At 39.4% G+C, this 23599-nt stretch overlaps 1 non-coding gene across 1 annotated transcript; it reads left to right on the top strand.

Moving 5' to 3' along the window:
• The first annotated feature begins 18378 nt into the window (after positions 1-18378).
• Positions 18379-18483, top strand: LOC125964918 (U6 spliceosomal RNA). Its single transcript, XR_007478242.1, has one exon. It is a non-coding gene; the product is annotated as a U6 spliceosomal RNA (small nuclear RNA).
• The last annotated feature ends 5116 nt before the right edge of the window (positions 18484-23599 follow it).

The following is a 23599-nucleotide window of genomic DNA, read 5'->3' as shown; positions in this document are numbered from 1 at the left end:
TACCAAAGGCATGACTCCAATCCAGGTCTGTCTGTCTCCAGAGTCCATGCTTCTAAACACTGGTAATCACAAAGCCAGCCAAGAGCTCAGTATTGCCCCTATGCTGTCCATGTTTCAAATCACTTCATCCTCAAAACAACTCTATGAAGTGAGTCCTATTATTTGATAGACAAAACATGACCCAGAAGGATCAAACAACTTGTTCTGTGTGACCTTGGGCAACTCACTGAACTTCTCCACTACTCAACATTCTTATCTTTAAATGGGCTTTATAATAACACCCTTTAGAGTGTGTGTCTGATCAGAACCTGCCCCCTCACCCCCAGTCCCTGATCCTGACAACTTCCCAGGACCCTTCCAACTCTGCGTGCAACCCTAAAGCCAAGTTCTGAGATCAGCCTCAAAGGATATCTTCTACCAGTTATCCCAGTAGCAGAATTGAGCTGTCCCCCAGGATGCCAGCCTTTGCTGGCAAGACAACCTATGGGCTGTTATTTTGTCTTGTATGGTGCTGTCTCTAGATTATCTCACTTTCTAGATAATCCTTCCTGTGGGTTATCCAGGAATTCCACAATAAAACACCCTACTGAGAGAAAAAGGTTTTTGGCTTTTGACCCAAAGATTTAATGTCCTTGCAGCTTTTGGAACACAACATTTCTCCCTAAAAGTTCACCATCAAATGGTGACATCTGTCAAGAATAAAAAGCTATAATTCTATTCACATACTACTTTGAAGTTGAAAACTAAAATTACATTTACTGGACATAGATTTAAAAACCTCTATTTTCAAAGTAACCGCAGACCAATTTTTTACAGTGAAGCCTCATATCAGAGTAAATTTCACAGTGGTTGCTGCTTCTGAAAGGATTTCATGGCATTGTGCTTACAAGTCCAGGCATTGGAGCCAAGTTGCATATGCTTAAATTCCAGTTCTGTCATTCCTGCTAGCTGTGCAACAAGGGCAAAGGGATTTACTTTCTCTAAGCCAGTATTTCCCAATCTGTAGAATGGGGACAAATCCAGTGCCTGTTTTAGAGTGTTGCTGTGGAGATTAAAGAACTGAGGGTAACCGATGTGATCACTCAGCATAATGCTTGGTAAGCACTCCCTGGAATGTGTAAGGTAAGAAGACATTTTATTTTCCCAATTGTTTTCTTAGATTTAGGGCCTGCATAATGGATCAGACAGAAATTTCCTCTTTCTAATATCTTGAGCCCATCAATCACTACAGTATGATGATCAACCTGTGGGTAGAATCTGTCTCTCATCCTATATCACAAGGGTGGCCCATGGCTCCAGAAAGTATATTCCCCCCAAATAGGTTTATCCTGTTCACCCAGCATGTGATTAGTGTGATGCTAATTTGTACCTCCAGAACTAAAAGAGGGAAAAAGGCTTTATAGTACAGTTGTTAAAAGCTTAGTTTTGGAGCCAGATAGACAAATATTAAGAATCCCACATTCTGTGTGGCCTTGGGCAAGTCGCTGAACTTCTCCACTGCTCAGCATTCTTATCTTTAAATGAACTTTATAACAATACCACTTTTATAGGATTACTATGAGGATTAAATCTGATGTGCTAAACATTTTATAAACATAATAAGTCTTCGGTGAGTACAGAAATCCTTTAAGCCTTGTAAGAGTTAATCCTTTAAGTCTTCGGTGAGTACAGAAATCCTTTAAGCCTTTAAGCCTCATTTTTTCTTCAAATAAAGACATGGTCAATGTAAATGTAAAATGATGCAATCACTGTGGAAAACAGTTTGGCAGTTCCTCAAAAAGTTAACTATAGGATTGCTATGTGATCCAGCAACTCTACTGCTAGGTAAATACTCCCTCCAAAATGAAAACATATGTCCACACAAAAACATGTACGCAAATGTTTGTATGAGATTGAGTCATAATATCCAAAATGTGAAAACAACCCAAATGTCCATCAACTGATGAATGAACACTATCAAATACTATTCAGCAATAAAAAGAAATGAAGTACCAATACATTCTATAACATGGATGGACCTCAAAAACTATATGCTAAGTGAAAGAAACCAGACACAAAAGACCACATATTGTATGATTCCATTTTCTTTTAACCGAAGAATAGTTGATTTACAATGTCACGTTAGTTTCAGATGTACAGCACAGTGATTCAGTTATATATATAAAGGTTTTATATATATTCTTTTTCATATTTTTCCCCTTATAGCTCATTACAAAATATTGAGTATAGTTCCCTGTGCTATACAGTAGGTCCTTGTTGGTTATCTATTTTATATGTGGCAGTATGTACATGTGTGATTCCATTTGTATGGAATATCCAGAATAGGCAAGTCTACAGAGGTTGGAAGTATCTATAGATTAGTGGTTGCCAAGAACTAGTGGCGGGGGGATGAGGTGTAAACTGGTGCGAGGTTTCTTTTGGGGGTAATGAAAATATTCCAAAATTCTATTGTGATGATGGCTGAGTAACTCTGTAAGCACACTAAAAACCATTGAATTATACACTTAAAATGGGTGAATTGTATGGTATGTAAATTACATCTCAATAAAGCTGTCTACAAAGAATATATAGGCACACTACAGAGATATTTCAAGTTTGGTTCCAGATCACCACAATAAAGCGAATGTTACAATAAAGCAAGCCACATGAATTTTTTGGTTTCCCAGTGCATATAAAAGTTACGTTTCCACTATAGTAGTCTGTTAAGTGTGCAATAGCACTGTGTCTAAAAAAAAATGTACGTACCTTAATTAAAAACAATTTATTGCTAAAGAATGTTAGCCATCATCTGACAACTCAGGGTTGCCACAAACACTTAATTTGTAAAAAACGCAGTATCTGTGAAACACAATAACACTAGGTATGTGTGTATTGAATGGTAACTACATCTACTGTAGGTTCCTGGCTGGGATGTCGAATGTATTGGTTTGTGTGTTATAAACATTCAAAATGTAGCTATTGAATGAAGAGCAAAATAGAGAAGCCTAACTTTTCCTCTGAAATGTCCTGCCATTGCCAAAGAGTCTTCCTTCCCCTCCTAGCCAGAAATCAAGTTGAATCAAGTGCCAAAGCCAACCTAAAGAAGTTGAAAGTGGGGACATTTTTCTTGCAGTAGGTATTGGTGTAGGAACTAGACCCCTTGCTGGCTGGCTCTTTGGTCTAAATAAGCAATAATCTCTCACCTACAAATACACACACTCTCTTCCATACACAACCAGTCTGAAGATCAGAATGTTGTTTTAACAAGGTGACCAGACTAAAAGATTTTAATGACTTATTCAGTCACACCATTGTTTGAATGAATTTTTCCTCTGTGTTTATGGGTTGTTTAAGAAAAGAAACATAACATAACTTATTCATTCATTTAGTTAATATTTTTAGATCACCTACTCAGTGCCAAGCACTAGTCCAAGTGTTGCATATACTCAGATTATTGATCTACTTGGACAACATCAAACAGAAGCATTTTATCTCCTCAAGATGACTCTCATGTGCTCCTGGAGATCAAATAGGAATGCAAATTTAATTAAATTAAGGTCTGGTCAGCTATCCAGAAAAAGTAAAAAGCATACTCTAGTTGCTTAAGATTTTTAAGCAAAGAATGATGACACTTGACTGTCCATAGAAACCATTTCTTATTACCCTGGTCCTATGTCTTCTGTACACACTAAAGTATTTATCCAAAGAGAATGTTGAAAGGAATTTATTCTCCAATGAATAACCTGATTCTCCAAACACAAGTTTCACTACAGTTTCCAACACAAGAAAGAGGGAGAAATGGCACAGAAGGCGATAGCATGACACACTGAGGCACCAAGCTTGAGTCCTCCAGCCTCCTCTGTGCTCGAAGCTTTACCTTGTCTGTTCCCCTCAGCTTTCAACTGGCTTCAATTACCTCTAGATTTAGCTTCAACAAACAACCAAGTATTGAAAACTCAAGTTTCCATTCTTCAAAGTGCATTACCAGAAAAAGTGAAATGCAAGGCAACAAAGAGCATTAAATCATTAGGATCTTGCCCCTTGCTGTGGTGAAACCACACGGCTTGGCCCACTTCCAAGGCTAGAATTAATGAATGAGCAGGATTCTCAGGGAAAGCCTTTAACTACAGTCTGCTTAGCCCACAGAGCCTGCCCCTTTATTGCTCTTGGCATGTCTGCCTCTGTTTCTAATGGATCACCTTCCCAGGGGAATACGCACAGTGGGGGAAATGTGCAGCCTTATGAATTCCTGTTTCCATTTCTTTTCTTCTCTTTAGAAACAGACTTAAGGAGATTTAATTATGCTGAAGCAGAAAAATCTTGAGTCTTAAGACTAAGACAGCAATCAACTGTGTTCCATCTCTGCCATTTCTCAGCTGTGGGGAATTTGACACTTGCTTGCAGCCATGCTCCTAGGCTACAGTATCCCAATAGCCAACCTTCCTTCAGCTCGGACCTCGTGGGCCTCACAGCATCAGCATCACAGATCCCTCTACCTATACTCTACCTTCTTGAAGAGGCAGTGTGTTGTTGAGTCAGGGTCAAGGGCAATGCTGGCTACATCCTAGGGCTGGAACTTCATTAGATAAGCTAGGTTAAGAGCTTTTTGGCTTCTATTCTAGGTCTCCTCTCCTGATTGCTTCTCTCTGTTGGGCCAGCCTAAAGCTAGAGCAGGAAAACAGGCCTGAGGATGCTTTGTGACATTTATTGTATGTAGGCTACCCAATAATCATACCCTTCTTCTTATATGAATGTCACCTCAATAGGCTTTTAAGGAGTTCCCTCTCTAGACACAGACTGGCAACTGGCAACGAATCACCCTGCCCACCTCTAACCAGTGGGTGAGCACATGTCACAAGTTGGGGCCACATACCTTCCCCCCACCAAATTTTACTCTTCAGCAGGATGATTAGAAAAACTGAACACAGATTTTTTTCTTGAGGAAGAGGACTGTTTAGGGGAAGACACATTATCAGTTCCCGCTCTAAAGAGTCCACTTATCCACCTTCTACTGCCCCCAGCACACACAGACGCATGCTGTTGTCCTGTTCATCAGCCTCCCTTCTGTTCCATGAGTAATTCCACATCCTTCCAATAAATTCATTCTTAGCATCAGTTAACCAGAGTCAGTTTCTGATACTTGAAACCAAGCAGCTGCATAATAGGTTCATTTTTTTCTCAATTTAATAAAACCAACTCAAGGATGTAACTGGTCTCTAAAGATGGTCTATGCTTCCAATATTCAAGGAAATCTTTGTAAATGTACATTATATTTGTGTGGCACTTCCCAGGCTTTAAAGTACTCTCTCTCTCTCTCTCCACACACACACACACACACACACACACACACCATGTGCATATATATAAGTACACATTCATATATACACGTGCGTGTGTGTGTGTATGTGTGTGTGTGTGGAGAGGGATAGAGAAAGAGAGAATCATTCTCAACTGAGACTAAAATAAAACAAACAGCTCTCCAACTCTGTGACATAAATAGCTATTGAACACAGAAAAAAGTGAAATGAAAAAAGAAAAAGAATGGCATTGTAAATGTCCTCAGATTTTCTGGCTCCAGCCCAGAATGCTTTTAAGTAAACAACACACAAAAGCATAAAACCAAATGCTTTAACACTTACTAATGAAGTATTATAGACCCCTTATCTCATTGAATCCTCTTCATAGCCATCTGGGATACTATTAGGCTTATTTAACACTATGAAGTAAATGAGAATTTCAAGTAAATTGTCTTGTGTCTCAGCTAACAAATTAGAAAAACAAGATGATTCAACACCAGATCGTTTGGAATGCCAAGTCTATGTTCTTTACCCCACATCATATCCATCCTCTGCAATGGGGAAAGAAACATACCCTTAATGGACTTAAATCAGAAAACACTTTTAATAAACGTTACTTGATAATAAACGGTTTAACTATGTGAGGGAGGGGTAAATTTCTGCCACTGAACATATATCAACATAAATTCAAGGTAGATTAAAGAGTTCAATGTTTAGAAATGAAGCAATAACCAAGTAGAATAAAATATAGGCAAGATTTTTCTGATCTCAGGGTGGGGAAAGCCTTTCTAAGCTAAACAAAGGAAACATCTTAAAGGACATTATTGATATATTTGACTGCATACCTATTAAAAACATCTGTAGCACAAAAAGTTCTATGAATTGAATCCAAAGACAAACAGGAAATATATTTCCAAAATACATTATGCAAGATAAATAGTCTTAGTATATACATATTTCTTCTGAAATAAAAATATTAATCAACACTTCAATATAAAAATATACTCAACAGTCATACAGTCAAATCTAGATAAGGGAAGAATACATCTAATTTAAAAATACAGGTTCTCTAATAATGAAAGAAATACAAATTAAATAAACTATGAGTTTCTATTTTCACACACCACATTGACAAAAGTTTTTTAGTTGTATCAATACTATTACAACACTGAATGCACTGAGTAATTCTGTAGCAAACACTTTAATAATGTGTAACAAACACCTTAAAAAATGTCATTATAACTTGTCTCAGTGGGGAAGTGTTTTAAAAATACATTACATTTATATGATAAAACGCAAGGCAGTTATTAGGTGATAGGATGATTTTCATCTTCTTTGTTTACATGTCTATATTTTCCAAATTTTTACAGTGAGTATCTACAGGACAATGTGTGTGTATGTACATACATATAAACATATATATTGCTATACATACACACATGTATATATATATACATACACATAAATGATTTTTTAAATTTTGCACATTTAAGTTTGTATGTATTCGTGTGTGTGTTTATTGAGAATTTTAAACTCAATGGGGCATAAATAAGAAATCATTTCATTCTTATTTTGTCAAATCTCCCTTTTCCCTCCCATGTTGATACCCTAGGCAGAGTCCACAATTTCTGGATTCTTTCAGTGATTTGGAAACTCAGTCTTTTCATTTTAAAACAGAGTCTGTTCTCTGCTTTGGGGCTCTCTCCGGCTCCAACCCCAGGCAATGCCCCAGCTTAGAGGCCCTCAGATGGAGAGGGGGCCGTGGTCTGCACTTGCTCTTTCTAGGTTGAGGTGGGGAAGGACGTGGTGGCTCCTGGGATACCCCCTGCTCTCCTTCTTATGGACGCAGCTTTTCCTCTCTGAGGGGCAAGGAGCCCAGGAGGCTCCACTGGTGGAACCCGCAGAGCCCTCTTCACATGGCTCCCTTGTTTGCAAGATTCGCCTGTACACCCACTTCTTCTGCACCCTTTCTCCTCTCCGCCACTCTGATGTTGCCAGAGCCTTTTGTTTCTGAGGCTTCTATCCGAGCAGCTAAGCCATTCAGGATAGAGGTCTCTGGGGCTTACCCGTCATGGGGAGCGGAGAAAGAGAATACAGAGCAGGCAACTAAGTGCCTCTGGACAACTCAATTTCTCTTCATTCCTGTCCCCATGAGCTCTCGCCCTCCAGCTCCCTGCCTCCCACTCTCCTCCAACTCATTCTCCGCCCTGCAGCCCAAGGACTCCTTCTAAAACCCACACCCAATTGCTTAAAAACCTTTCAGTGATTTCCCGCACCCTGAGGGTAAGCTCCAAAGCTACTCACGGGGCTGTGAAATGGCATCTGGTTTCTCCTTAGTGTCTACCTTCATTTGGTCCTCCACTTCCTCTCCCATCTTAGCTGCACTGAATGTTTACCCATCTCCAACTAGCCACACTCTCCACATTAGGTCTCCACACACGTGTTCCCTTTTTCCAACATACGCTCCGCCATGCCCAGTCCTATCACATCTGCCTCCCCCTTCACCTAATCAGTGTCTGCCCATTCTTCAGATTGCAGTCTAATCTATTACAATCCTTCAGGGAGGTCCCCCGCCTGAGACAGGGCAAGGGCCCCATGGACCCTTCCATCAGCTGTCATACACTCATTATACTATTTTGCAATCACTGATTTAATTTCTGTGCTCTCTCATAGGCCATGGTTCCGCTGAGAGTTAGAATTGCATCTGCCATATTTACATGGGTTTATATCCTCAAGACCTAGCACCTAGTCACTTAATCCAGAATAATAAATACATAATGAGGATTTGACTATAAACGAATTCCTAAACTTGGATTGAAGCTGCTTAAGGGTATCTGGCATGGTCCTCTGCAGGACACAAGCTGAATAATCAAAAAGAACTGAATAAAAGGTGTATTTTTTCCAAACTGTGGGCACAGCCTAAGGAAAGCAGCAAGGGTGGAACAGCATCCTAAGACATGAACCTAAGGAAGCACTTACCACCCCAAGGCACAAAGGGGAACAGAACGGAGCCTCGGTCAGGATCTACTCAGAGATAGGGCTGCACAGAGAAGGATACCTGAGCAGAAGAAAAGCTGATATGAACCTGCAATTCAGCAGGGAGTCAGGGAATGAATACCTGAACTTCTCCCTCCTCTCCACCCCCATCTCCTGTTGGTGTCTTCCATTGCCTGAAAAAATCCAAAGCCACAGGACAAGGAAGTACAGTGATGTGGTCCATCTAAACCAGGTTTCCAGGGTGCAGAGCAGGGTGGAGAAGAAGGGAGGGTAGATTTGGAGTGGTACCAGCACCAGCAGAGGTCTTCCTAGCTCTACATTTCTTTGCATCCCCCTCAGTGCCTGGCAGTGGGCCATAAACACCCATGAAAATGGATCCACTAAATTGAATTGAATGAAACAGAATGGAATTGAATTGCTTTGAACTGAATGGAGTGAACCAGACTGCTAAGTAGTTTCCAAGTCAAGAGTTGTCTTATCTTTATGGTATAATCATGGATCTTGCACCCCTGAATTCCAGTACAGTCTCTCTAAGCCTCCTGGTTTAGCAGAGTTTGGAATGCACAACATCCCGTGTTCTGAGCAAGTCCAGTGAATCCTGCAATTCACTGTTACATGACATTGTATGTAACTTCATATGTTATCTTTAATTCCTGGGTCTCCCTCCCCACTAAGTTTATAAGGCATGGTAAATTGGGCAAAGAATTATTGTTTGTCTTTAGGGTTTCAAACCCTAAGAGGTAGTAGACTATTAGAGGTTTATACACATGCATTAAAAAATGAAAAAAAGGAAAGTGCTACTTTTACGTGGGATTTCCAACATTTTGCAGCAGCCTCCAGGTGCCGGTATTGGCTTGTAGAGAGCAGCACCTTGTGAATGCGAAGCTGGTAATTTACCTGGTGCAGCGTCTGGGAGCACAGAGCCATTTGAGCAGCAGCTGATGCTGGGGCAGGTGGTGTGCCCGAGGCATTACTGGCATCCCTTTAGGAGAGCAGTTAGAGTCCTGGAGTTAGAAGGGACACACGGGCCAAGTCAGGCTGACTCTAAAATAACCTGTCGAAAATCAGTCATTTTAGTGGAAGCAATTACCAAACTCTTACAGTAACAATCAGATGATTAGATAGTCCCCTGTTTACCCAATCATGTTATTGATATTTTACCATAGGCCCAGTCTTTAAAAAAGACAATTTAAACCCAGCAATTAAACTTGAACACAATGCGGGACTTCCCTGGTGGCACAGTGGTTAAGAATCTGCCAGCCAATGCAGGGGACACGGGTTCGATCCCTTGTCCGGGAAGATCCCACATGCCGTGGAGCAACTCAGCCCGCAAGCCACAACTACTGAGCCTGCATGCCACAACTACTGAAGCCCACACTCCTAGGGCCCATGCTCCACAACAAGAGAAGCCACTGCAATAAGAAGCCCGCGCACCCCAACGAATAGTAGCCCTCGCTCACCACAACTAGAGAAAGCCTGCGCACAGCAATGAAGACGCAACGCAGCCACAAATTTAAAAATAAATAAATTTAAAATAATAAAAAAAGAAAACTTGAACACAATGCAAGTCCAAAGTGTCTAGTTGGACTAGAGGGTCTTTTATGACTCCGGTAGGGGAACAGAACCCAACCTAGCTGCTATAGGAAAATTACTCTTTGTCAGATTTTTGGTATAATAATGAAAATCATAATAATTTCACCCACAGTTAAAACAGTCTGTGTAATTAAATCATGGTATAATGGGATTATACGGCTATACAGAGGCTGAAAAATCACTGATCTTGATGTCAAGATCTGACAGAACACAAAACAGAAACCCACAAAAACCTCACAAAAGTAGTGTTTATAGAGTCAACTATAAAATAGCACAGTGATGTGATCATTTGTGTAATATGGAAACAAAAAAAAAGTTACATCATTCATTAAAACCTACCTAGTCTGTTCATTCCAAAAGAGAAGTCATTTTAAATTAGGTTAAAATAGCATAAAGGGAGGTGGAGATTTGAAAATGATAAGGACACACTTTAAGCCAAAAGATTTTATGTCACTTTGCTGTGCAGCAGTGATCGGCACAACGTTGTAAATCAACCCTACCTCAATAAAAAAAGATTTTTTAAATAGCTATCCACTAATGAAAAATCTGAAAGACAAATTAAGGAAACACTCCCATTTACCACTGCAACAAAATGAATAAAATACCTAGGTATAAACCTACCTAGGGAGACAAAAGACCTGTATGCAGAAAACTAAAAGACACTGATGAAAGAAATTAAAGATGATACCAACAGATGGAGAGATATACCATGTTCTTGGATTGGAAGAATCAATATTGTGAAAATGACTATACTACCCAAAGCAATCTACAGGTTCAATGCAATCCCTATCAAATTACCAGTGGCATTTTTTACGGAACTAGAACAAAAAATCTTAAAATTTGTATGGAGACACAAAAGACCCCGAATAGCTAAAGCAGTCTTGAGGGAAAAAAATGGAGTGGGAGGAATCAGACTCCCTGACTTCAAACTATACTACAAAGCTACAGTAATCAGACAATTTGGTACTGCCACAAAAACAGAAACACAGATCAATGGAACAAGATAGAAAGCCCACAGATAAACCCATGCACCTATGGTCAGCTAATCTATGACAAAGGAGGCAAGGATATACAATGGAGAAAAGACAGTCTCTTTAATAAGTGGTGCTGGGAAAACTGGACAGCTACATGTAAAAGAATGAAATTAGGACACTTCCTAACACCATACACAAAAATAAACTCAAAATGGATTCCAGACCTAAATTTAAGACTGGACACTATAAAACTCTTAGAGGAAAACATAGGAAGAACACTCTTTGACATAAATCACAGCAAGATCTTTTTTGATCCACCTCCCAGAGTAATGGAAATAAAAACAAAAATAAACAAATGGGTCCTAATGAAACTTAAACGCTTTTGCACAGCAAAGGAAACCATAAACAAGACGAAAAGACAACCCTCAGAATGGGAGAAAATATTTGCAAATGAATCATCAGACAAAGGATTAATCTCCAAAATATATAAACAGCTCATGTAGCTCAATACTAAAGAAACAAACAACCCAATCCAAAAATGGGCAGAAGACCTAAGTAGACATTTCTCCAAAGAAGGCATACAGATGGCCAAGAAGCACAGGAACAGCTGCTCAACATCACTAACTATTAGAGAAATGCAAATCAAAACTACAATAAGGTATCACCTCACACCAGTTAGAATGGGCATCATCAGAAAATTTACAAACAACAAATGCTGGAGAGGGTGTGGAGAAAAGGGAACCCTCTTGCACTGTTGGTGGGAATGTAGATTGATACAGCCACTATGGAGAACAGTATGGAGATTCTTTAAAAAACTAAAAATAGAATTACCATATGATCCAGCAATCCCACTACTGGGCATATACCCAGAGAAAACCATAATTCAAAAAGACACACACACCCCAATGTTCACTGCAGCACTATTTACAATAGCCAGGTCATGGAAGCAACCCAAATGCCCATCGACAGACGAATGGATAAAGAAGATGCAGTACATATATACAATGGAATATTACTCAACCATAAAAAGGAACGAAATTGGGTCATTTGTTGAGAGGTGGATGGATCTAGAGACTGTCATACAGAGTGAAGTAAGTCAGAAAGAGAAAAACAAATATCGTATATTAACACATGTATGTGGAACCTAGAAAAATGGTGCAGATGAACCGGTTTGCAGGGCAGAATTTGAGACACAGATGTAGAAAACAAACGTATGGACATCAAGGGGGGAAAGCCGCGGGGGGGTTGTGATGGTGGTGGGATGAATTGGGTGATTGGGATTGACATGTATACACAGATGTGTATAAAACTGATGACTAATAAGAACCTGCTATATAAAAAAACAAATAAAAGAAAAAAAAAGCTATCGAAAGTCACTGACCACCCTGAAACATTTTGAAACCGAGAGAACAAGGGCAAGATGGGAGAAGCAATTATTAAGGTGCTGAAAAGTCCAGAGACAGGGACTGGACCCCAGAGAACAAAGAACAAGATGGATGAACCCACTTCAGAGACAATCGTATCATGCATTGCTCACGTCAAGGATCTGAAAACCCAGGGGGCGTCTCTGATAGAGCCATCTTGGGAAGGTCAGTGTGACACCAAGCGTGTGACACCCTCCTGCTCTTCCCCATCTGCTCGTCCTGGACCCAACAACTGGAGAAGAAAGAAGAGAACCTGATATGCAGCAGAGTCGAGGGTGGGGTGCCTCTACCCGTCATATGACCGTGGACCACAGAGCAAGTCTGAGCTTGATGGAGGGGAAAGGGAAACAACTCTGATTAGGATATAAGATTGAAGTCTTGACTTGGACCAGACTATATTTTTCAATACCTGAAATCAGACTGTTTCTTTCTGTTAAAGTGACTTGGCAGCTATGGATTTTTTCCAAGCTGTTATCAAGGGACAGGAAAGAAAGACACATCAAAGAAGGCAGCAGTAGGCAGAAAACAATGTTATTTCCTCTTTGTATTCAATTAATTCAATCAAGAAAACAGTTACTTGTGGAACTAAGTGTTTACAAACCCCAATCACACTAATATTAATGCCCCCCACCGACACACAGAGTATTTTAAGAGGCATAGAGCCCACACAGAAAAGTTTGTCTGATTAGTCAGTCTGAGTCACTTACACATTCTCAAATTGAAGGAGACCAAGCCCCAGGATTGAGGGTCCTGATGGTCCTACCATAATTATGTAAAAGTGGTAAAGAACATTTCCTCTAAGGAAGGGATGCTGGAAAAGAGAAACAAACAAAAAACAAACAGTGGATGGACATTACAGTACCAAAGTGGAGCATATCACAGCAGCTGACCTACTTGTTTTGGTTTTGTCTCAGTTGTCAGTAATCATCTCCTTCTGTCTTTTTCATTAATCTACTTTTTAAACATCTCCCTTGAATATTAGGCTTGATTAAAGGAATCAAAGAGCAGGACATCTGTGAGGCAGAGGGAGTGTGGGGTAGACTTCAGGTCAGCAGGTTCTTCCTGAAAGCTGTATGAACTTGGGACAAATGACCTCATAACTTTTAAGCCTTAACACTCCTTTAAAAACTTACAAAACTGACCTAACAAAGGAAAAAAAAAAACAGTCAACGGTCACATGAGTGACTTCAGAAGCAACTTAATTAGGTATTGGTTTTCCTTCGAGGAATAAATATATAATCTATATTATGGTGCATCCAGTGGGTTTTAAAGATAAGATCAAGAAACATGAAAGTTACCTTTTATGTTAAACAATAAAGAGATTTATATAATAGACTGCCCAGGTAATAAATAAAGGACTAAATAGAAGGGAAAGAAAGAGGATAGAAGAGAAATAGAAACGGAGAACAAAAATTTCAAGGAAAAGGCAGAGGCAGAGACAAACACAAACAAATTACAAAGAAGGAAAAACCAGGCAGGGTGAGCAAAACAAGCTGGGGGGTGGGGTGGGGAGCGGGAAATACAAGCTAATGTCTGTATGATAGGAGCGCCATCTTGTGGCTTAAAAGGATAGTGCAGCTGACGGCTTCTGACGCCTTCTTCCTCTCTCTCAACTGTACAGTAACTGCAAACAGTAACTTCACTTTCTTGGTACATTTGCAACGAACCAAGTGAAATTAAATAGCGGGAAAAGCCCAATGTATGGACTGAGGTTTCCCAATTCTTCCGAGGGGAAACAATGGCTCATAGAACATTCCAAACATTACAAAGATGAGATACACCTGAAAACATTCAGAACAAATCTAAAAGTAATGACATTTGTAAGTAAAGTTTTCTTAATATTAAGTTTCCTGTGACTTCTGTTTCATTTACCTCAATTAATTCATTTATTCATTCAACAAAGACTATTTATTGAACATACATGATGTGCCCCAAATAGCACTCTCTGGGTGGGAGATACAGCAGCTCCTGACCAATGAAGCTTCTGTTTCAGTGGAAGATAAACAATCCAGAAATAAACAAGTAAATATAAAGTGCCAGTTGGGATTGGGTGCTACAATGCTAACCAAAGCAGGATGTGGCAGATAGGAAGCATGGGGGTGAGAGAGGGCATTACTGTTTTATCTGGGATGGATAGAATGAAAATGAGCAGAGACATGAAGTGAGGGAGTGAGTCATGTGGCTTTAAGGGGAAAACAGACCCAAAGGGGACTAAGAGACAGAGGTGCTCAGGCTCTGGAGTCAGACACACTTGAGCTAGAACCCCAGCTTATCATTTACCAACTCTGTTACTTGATCTCTCCAAGCTTGCATTTCTTCAACTACAAAATGAGAATTAAAATGCTTTCTTCGTTATACTCTTGGAAGATCAAATGGGGATAAAATGTTGCAAAGGTTATATGCATATAAAGTGCTTTGCACAGTGCCAGGCACGTGGCTTGTATACAAAAGTAGGGGGGGATAAATTAGGAGTTTGGGATTAGCATGTACACACTACTATATATAAAATAGATAACCAACGAGGACCTACTGTGTAACACAGGGAACTCTACTCAATATTTTGTAATAACCTATAAGGGAAAAGAATCTGAAAAAGTATATATATATATATATATATATATATATATGAATTACTTTGTTGTATACCTGAAGTTGACACATTGTAAATCAACTATCTTTCAATTAAAAAAACCAATAAACATTAGCTATTACCTATGTCAGTTTTTTTTTTTTTTGCGGTGTGTGGGCCTCTCACTGTTGTGGCCTCTCCCATTGCGGAGCACAGGCTCCGTACGCTCAGGCTCAGCCGCCATGGTTCACGCGCCCAGCCGCTCCGCGGCACGTGGGTTCTTCCCGGACCGGGGCACGACCCCGTGTCCCCTGCATCGGCAGGCGGACTCTCAACCACTGCGCCACCAGGGAAGCCCCCTATGTCAGTTTTGATCCATGTGACATTATAGACACAGATTTGAAAACACCTTGATTCTTACGTTTTTATGGGATTGTTCAATAATAATAGCTACTATCGAGTGCTTACTCTATTCACCTTATGTTAAATCGTTACAATATGTCAAAAAGGGGTAATATTATTTCCATTTTACAGATGAGGAAACTGAGGCCCAAAGAAGTTAAGTAGCTCGCCCGTGTTCATTCATGCAGTCTGTGTGAGCCAGAATTCAGACCCAGGCAGTCTGACTGCAGAATCTGTGTTCTTAGTCACAACAGGAAACTAGCCCTCAGTTAGCTGTGCACAGAAGGCAAGTGTTGGAAGCCAGAATCCGAACCCAGACTTCTCATTTCTTCCCCTCCATGTACCTCTCATTCAGAATTACTTGATTTAATCTCTGTGATTCAGATTTGATCATTACACCCAAACTGCACCAATATGATGCCAAAACAATTGATCAGTGAAAAATAAGATTTCAAATCACCTACCCAGTTGTTTTTCATATTAGGGGAAATAGCAACCCATTAGGGAGTTGTGAAACCAATTTGGTCAATGGTAATCAGCTTCTTTTAAAAAAATGAAATAGGGCTTCCCTGGTGGCGCAGTGGTTGAGAGTCCGCCTGCCGATGCAGGGAACACGGGTTCGTGCCCCCGGTCCGGGAAGATCCCACATGCCGCGGAGCAGCTGGGCCCGTGAGCCATGGCCGCTGAGCCTGCGCGTCCGTAGCCTGTGCTCCACAACGGGAGAAGCCACAACAGTGAGAGGCCCGTGTACCGCAAAAATTAATAAATAATAAATAAATAAATGAAATAGATAAAATGTAAAACACCATATAGGTACACATAGTAAGGATATTTTCAAGTAAACCTTTGTTTCATGCGCGCACATGCGCGCACACGTCTATTTAAGTCCTCAGCACTCTCTGTATTTTGATGTAAAATGCATTTCTTACAGTGCGCCTCAAACTAAATATCTCAAAAAACACTGATTTAGGTGATACTCTTTAATCTTCTCAAAAAGATGATTAGTTGCTCAATTATACTTTTTGATTTCCAATCTAGCCTGTTGAAATCAGGTATGTACATCATAAGATGAATTACCAGAATGGAATTTTCATGCCTTGTTCAGATATGTTGCTGTCATGGACAAACCAAGTCTTTACCTATATGTTATCAGCAAATCTGGAACAAGAGTACAATTTTTACTCTTTAGTGTTTATTATTCTTCCCAAAGACTTGTTGGATTTTTTTTTCTTTCATTGAGGAGACAAGTCATTTTAGCCTCCAACACATACTGTCTCATTTTGCTAATCATAAAATTTATGTCACACACTGAAAAAGAATAAACAAATTACAAGCCTTAAAGAGACAGGTTGGATTTTCAACCAGTAGGTGAGCTTATATACCATATATTCAGCCATCCTCAGGCATTTTTCAAAGTTGGAAATGTCAGGCATTTATATGGTTTATTTGTAAAGCACTAACAATAATTGGAACATTATGGTCTTATTATTTGCCAAAGAAATTTATTTAAGCAATTCAAGTGGCTGAAGGTTAAGGGTGTAGAAAAATATCATGTGACACCAAATAAAATTTTATTACTGTTTTTGCACTTACATAACTTAGAAACACCTACTTAAAATAAATAAATAAATAGCTTCCTCCCTTATGACAAAAGTTTAACCTTAGCTCACACTTTTAGAGACATGACATAGGGCAAAGGATGTTTTGATAGCTTTAGAATTTTCTGTACAAAATATGATTTGGAGCCAAAAATATCAATACTCAAAACTAATCAGTAATCAAAATACCAATCAGTTCTCGTAGTATGGACTTCGAGGCAACAAACAAACAAAAAACAGAAAACCTTCAATGTGTCTGATATTTTAGTTCCATGGTTGGCCTTCCTTGGTGTCCTTCAGTCAGTATCAGAGAAATTTCTGAAATTGAAGATCAGAGATGATCAGAGCTCCTTCTCTACTCACCTTCCATATCACCACCATCTCTATCTAATACTACCACTTCCACCATTATCAGACCTACAAAGTCTAGAGCCCTCTACAGGGAAAGCAATGAGTTCCTAAGTCTTGTCATCTGCCCACCAGCCTTCATGTAATAATCATTTGCTTCCCTATCTCTCTGCATCTCTACAATTCTATTCACCAACCACAGAACAATTGATTTCCAAGAAAAGACTTAACAACTCTATGGCCCTGATTTTCCTGATCATTTCTGGTTTCGAATACTTTGTCCTCCAATCCTCAGAAACAGGGTTAAAATTGTGCCACACCTCCATGGTTGCAGCCTCTGTGACAGGTATCACTTATGGCTCTTTCCTGCTGAGCCCAGACACAGCTTCAGAATCCTCCTCAACCCTGCAACTGGGGCAACCACTAGCAGCTAAACAGAGTTGACATGAGATTGAATGTATTTGACCTTCGTGTTACACACCATCATAATGTCTAAAACCAACACTTTGACGTTCAAACACTATATCTCAGACCGTCCCTGGCATTTGAGAGGGGAACAAAAACCAATGTCAGATAACATGTTTGATTTTAAGGTTTGGAGGAAAGGGTTGCAGAATTTTGCATAATAAGGAAACGAATAGCTTCCAGGGAACAAAAATGGCCATGATTAATAGGACCAAATAATGGGAAATCTAGTTCATCCCCATGTCTAGCATTTTGCCCCATTGATCAACCCAAAATCAAACCTTTTGTCAAATAAAGAGCTGTTAGTTTTTAGATTTAAACAAAATTGACACTACAGCTATGACAATGTATTCCCTTTCTCAAGGACATTTGCAGTAGAAGTCACATCTCAAAGGGGAACCAAAGGATTTCACTTTAAAAGGATTTGACTTTAAAGAATTTCAGCCAGGAGAAAACTGGAAATCTTTGGTTATGGCAAGATAATATATGTAATATATTAATTTATGTCTTATACTAGTCTAAACTAAGGTACTTATCCCACTCTGGACTCAAAAAGGAGCCAAGATTTCACTTTTTTCCCCATGGAAAGTGGGCAAGATCCCCACAAAAGACACAGAGTATCATCTGAAGAAAATATCTGATCTACCCAGACATCAGCATTAAGCTGAGAGGAAGTAGTATTTGAGTTTCTTTTAGAAGGGATAGGTTTAATTGAAAGAACATATGTTGGAGGCTCGCTTCGGCAGCACATGTACTGAAATTGGAACAGTACAGAGAAGATTAGCATGGCTCCTGAGCAAAGATGACACGCACATTCATGAAGTGTTCCATATTTTTAGAATCTGAAAAATAATAGATATATATATACATATGTGAAACTGAATCACTTTGCTATACACCTTAAGCTAACACAACATTGTAAATGAACTAGACTTCAATAAAAGAAAAAAATTGGGTAAGTTGGGTGGGGGGAGCAATTGGATCCCCTTCCCCCAATTAATGACATTAAATGCAGGAAACTGAGAGGCTTCTTTAGTAAAATAAACATAACTAAGTTAAATAACAGCTATGCAACATAACACACTGTGTTTGTAGTCAATGCATTTAATCGGAGTTTTTGGAGTCTTCATACTAAAGTGGAATAAAAATTGTCTTGAGGATGAGAGATGGTATACACAAAGTCATTAGCACATAGTAGGTGCCCATGTAGTGCAGTCAGGGCAGCTTCAGGGGCTGATGTCTTCATGGTCATGACATCCTTTGTTTACTGATATAGCAGGTGACATTATTTGTCCAAAGTAGAGAGAGGAAAAATATATTGGTGACATGTGGGACTGTTGAGGTTGTTTCCTCAGGAATTGGTGGGTATTGATCCTACTCTAGCACCTGCCATGAAGGAAACTTACTGTCTTCAGCTGATATGAGCCCTTAGGGGATATGTTAGCATCCCATTGACACAGGGTTATTCTTTCCAAAGATAATGGGCTCAAAATGCAGAGCTAGAAAATCAAAGCCCAATGTTGATCTACCTGGCACCAATCAGTAGGTACAAATGGTGTTTAGGGAGTTTGCAGCTTTCCTATCACCCTTTAAATGACATCATATAATCAGTAAGTCTTAAGTCTACCCGTATTCCAGGGAACAGAAAATCACCCCAGGTCTTTACTTCATCCTGCATTACTACATATCACCATTAGATGACAACAGTTGGCAAATAACTGCGTAGTCCAGGCTGGGACTGATTTTTTTTTTTTTAAGGCAGAGCCGGGTCCACACTTGGGAAAGTAAAGCGTGGAAGGTGAGTCACACGAAATAGCCTTTCAATAGGCTTCAATTTTCTCCATTGTTCCCCATCTGATAGCCCATTTGGAAAAAAATGCCCCTGGGTATTCAGTATGTGAGGATTCCAAAGAACAATAGAACAACATCCCCTGAAGAACAGAATTCTGTCAAAGTGTTCTTCCATTGCTGTATCACAGGCCTTTGACTATTCAAGTGATACTGGAGGTATAAAGAAAATACTGTAGCAAATATGGCCTTGCAGTAGATCATGCATCTGCTTTAAGATTAGGTAAGTAATGATTTTAGGTAACTCAAGGATACATTTGGTGAAATGTTACCTAAGTAACATTTTGCCATGTATAGACTTAACAAGACTTAAGTTTGCTTCCTTTGAGTGGAACCAAGGACGATGTTACAAGAGGAGAAGGGAGACATTTTCAAAAGTAAAGCTGGAACGAAATAAAATAAGGCCCGCTTGAAGAAGAAAAACAGCCAGTGTAAAAAGAGAAAAAGTGATTTATCCAAAATATCAAAATCGGTAACTGCTGTTTCACTGATTTGGGCTGAGTTCTCTTAGCCAGCGTTCTGCTCTAATTGACCAATCACAATCGTCCCTCTGAGAGAGAAAGGAGTATGCAAATAAAGCTATGTAGAAGCAAGGACACAACCCCTGGCTCCTATTCTCTCTGAATGAAGAGATCCACAAGTTGTCTCTGGCCTTGGGAAAGCTCTCCAGGCATTGGATGTGCTAAACACTCGAATTCCATCAACTCACCTGATACTCCCGAGGACCGCATGTTAGAAGCAGGGGTTATGGGTTGGATCCCTGGTCCGCGGAGCTAAGATCCCACACGCCTCCCAGCCAAAAAACCGAAACATAAAACAGAAGCAATACTGCAACAAATTCAATAAAGACTGTAAAAAACAAGGAAAAAGAAATGCAGGGTCCAAGACCAAGACTCTTTCCTCCTCCAGGGCAACATGTGGCAAAGTGAGAGGAGATAACACCAGCCGCTGAGGGCTCTGAATTCAGCGCAGGCACCTGACCCTCTCCTCCGATAGGTGGTTCTCCATCCGGTTCCGCTGACGGAAAGAATCAGAAGAGTGGGAGGTGGAGAAACGTGGGTCCTACCCGCTGCCAAACTGAGACCACAGCCTGCAACTGTTCCCTACCACCACCCACGATGATTGGGCAGCTCACGTCTGTGTTTGCAGTAGAGACAGCCATTTCTATGCTACAACCTTGTCTGTTGTAGTAATAAAACTGCTTGCTATTTGTTTTGTTTTGAGCATCACATGGCCACTTCCATCGTAAAGTTTCTCATAGGTCTTCGCTTAATGGTTTTGGCAGATATTGATGACTGGGATGGAGTCATCAGAATGGAGGGTTTTTTTTATTTCCAGCTTTATAGAGATTTAATTGACATATAACATTCTGTAAGTTTAAGGTGGATGCCTGTTGAATTGATACACTTGTATGTTGCAGAATGATTTCCACCAAGAATGGAGATTTTTTAATCCTATCATTCCTCCTGCATTTATTAGCTAGAATTATCCAATAAAGAATGTTCTCTCAACAATTGTTGAATTACCTGAAACAAAAGAGGCTGGGTAGATGCTTCTTTCTTACCGTCTATTTGTCTATTTTCAGAATAGTGAGCTGGTGCCCACACAACCTCCAAACTAACTTGTTGATTTTACATACTTGATGTGTTTCAAAGTGTTGTAATCATTATTTGTTTTTACATTCTTCCCAAATTTGGCCAGTGGGAAATCCTTCAAGTTGGCTCGTATAATCTTGCTCTGGGGCATAATAATATGCCCCTAATTCATCTCACTTTCTTCCCCAGAAGTAAAATTAGGCATTTTTCTAAGGAGCCCTGTTCCCTTTAAGATGGAAGTGGTACTTAGATTTTACATTCTGGGTACCCAGAGTGATCATTTAAACTGAGTTGGTCATGCTTCTAGGCCTTTTCAGTGGACAGGACTAGGAAATTTGTAGTTTTTAGAAAGAGAAAAATAAATCGTAAATACTGATATTTCTAATTCAAATCAAAGATTACAGAATTTTTACTTCAATTCTTTTACTTTGTTTGTCTTTGTTTACTCTGAAAACCTTATCTCCTAAGTGTATTAACTTAATTTCTTAGTTGCTTTATCTTGCTCTCTATATAATGGTATTTAAAATAATAATGTGAATATTACCACTAACAACTAGCTGAAAGAATTCAATCTAAAAGATCTTTTTTAAAATTTATTTTATTGAAGTATAGTTGCTTTACAATGTTGTGTTAATTTCTACTGTACAGCAAAGTGATCAGTTATATATACATATACATTCTTCCATATTCTTTTCCATTATGGTTATCATAAGATATTGAATATAGTTCCCTGTGCTATACAGTAGGACCTTGTTGTTTATCCATTCTCTATATAATAGTTTTCATCTACTAACCCCAAACTCCCAATCCATCCCTCCCTCCCCTCACCTCCCCCTTGGCAACCACAAGTCTGTTCTCTATGTCTGAGTCTGTATCTGTTTCGTAGAAAAGTTCATTTATGTAAGAGATCTTTATACATTTTTTTTGTCCTTAGGATATATCTCCCTAGGAATGTAAAATCGAAATATGTCTTTTAAAATCAGTTGAAATAATTCTTGAGATGGTTATGCCACAGAATTGATATAAAGTTAAGTTCACTTTTTTCCAGTTTATTTTAAAGTTTTAGGGCTTGTTGTGTTTTGGTTGCTTTTCTCTTTGATTTAACTTTGTTTTTAATTATGTAAAATATTTACATGATTCCAAAGTCAAAAAAACAAAATAAATTTCATAGAGAAGTCTATGTCCCCTCCATATCCTCTAATTCCTTGTTCCCTCCATCCCATTTTTAATTAATTTTTGGTTTATCCAGCTACTGAAATTATAAATAAGTACGTATTTACTATGTCTCCTCCTTTCTTGTCTAAACTATAGCATTGTGCAAACACTGTGATGCATTTTGTTTTTGTTACTTAACAATATGTCTCAGCTGTCACTCTATATTACGATGTAGAGATCTTCCTGATTCCTTTTCACAGCTACATAATATGGCATTGTGTGGATGCTCCAAAGTTTATTTAACTAGCCTCCCTTCGATAGACATTTGGGTTGTTTCTAGCTTTTTGCTAATTGGTTCTCTACATTTGTCTTATTTTGCCCTCCCAAGAGTCCAGTATGTTTGGCTTAGTATTATTTTATAGAAAAAGAAACTACTGCATAAGTAGTTAAGGACTTGGCCAAAAGTCACAGAGTTAAGTGGGGAGGAGGGAACCAAGGATTCTCCCGCTTCCATAATTTCTGTTCTTTGCACAAATCTATATAGTTCATACTTCGGTGTAAATAGCTGGTAACACCTTTGTTTTAGAGTGAGAAGGAAGGGGAGGAAGTGAGAAGCACATGCTTTAGGGTAGATTGTGGAGGAAAATTTAGCCTTAAGTTCAAGGCTGGAATTTCAGGTCTCAGCCAGACTGTGGGAGGAGTATCTGAGGGAACAGCTGGCCTCTCTGGCATTGTCCCCAGTCAAAGGAATGCCACACATCCACAAGCAGGTGGGTCTATTTTTGGCAGAAGGACCTTCTCAGTGCCTGCTAAAATCACATCATGTCCCCTTCTATCGCAGGGCACTTTGCTCTTCTGGTAAATCCACTCAAGACTCCCTTTAAAGGATATAAAACAGTCCCTTCTCTACTCTTCCCTCATCTGTGACTACCCCCTTTGTCTTCTTTTGTACTCTAAAGACCAGGCAGAAAATGTTACATATACTAAACCACACAGAGCAAGCCCAGTTCTGATAAGTAAACATCATTTTACAGTCTTCTTATGGGAGAAATTAAGCTGATATTTACAGGAAGACTTAAAGACTTTGAACAAATCTTTCATTAATTTTCCCTTTTTCCATCACTCTATTTCTTTAAGGGACAGTGTCAATTCTGAAGGAAAATAAGCCCATATCATAATGTTATTTTAAAATGAGCATCTCAAGGTAGTGCCTCATCTAAGAATATGTTTAGCCCAATCTCCTCCTACCTTCTCCTCTCCGAAATAATCATATTTAAAATAAAGCACGGAGACCACTGTAAGACAGGAGGATCAGCAGCTTTTCAACTTCAAGACATAAATCATATTCACTGCAC

Source organism: Orcinus orca, chromosome 6, assembly GCF_937001465.1.
Source record: "Orcinus orca chromosome 6, mOrcOrc1.1, whole genome shotgun sequence".
Classification (NCBI taxonomy): Eukaryota; Metazoa; Chordata; class Mammalia; order Artiodactyla; family Delphinidae; genus Orcinus; species Orcinus orca.
This window is presented reverse-complemented; position numbering and strand designations above follow the sequence as displayed.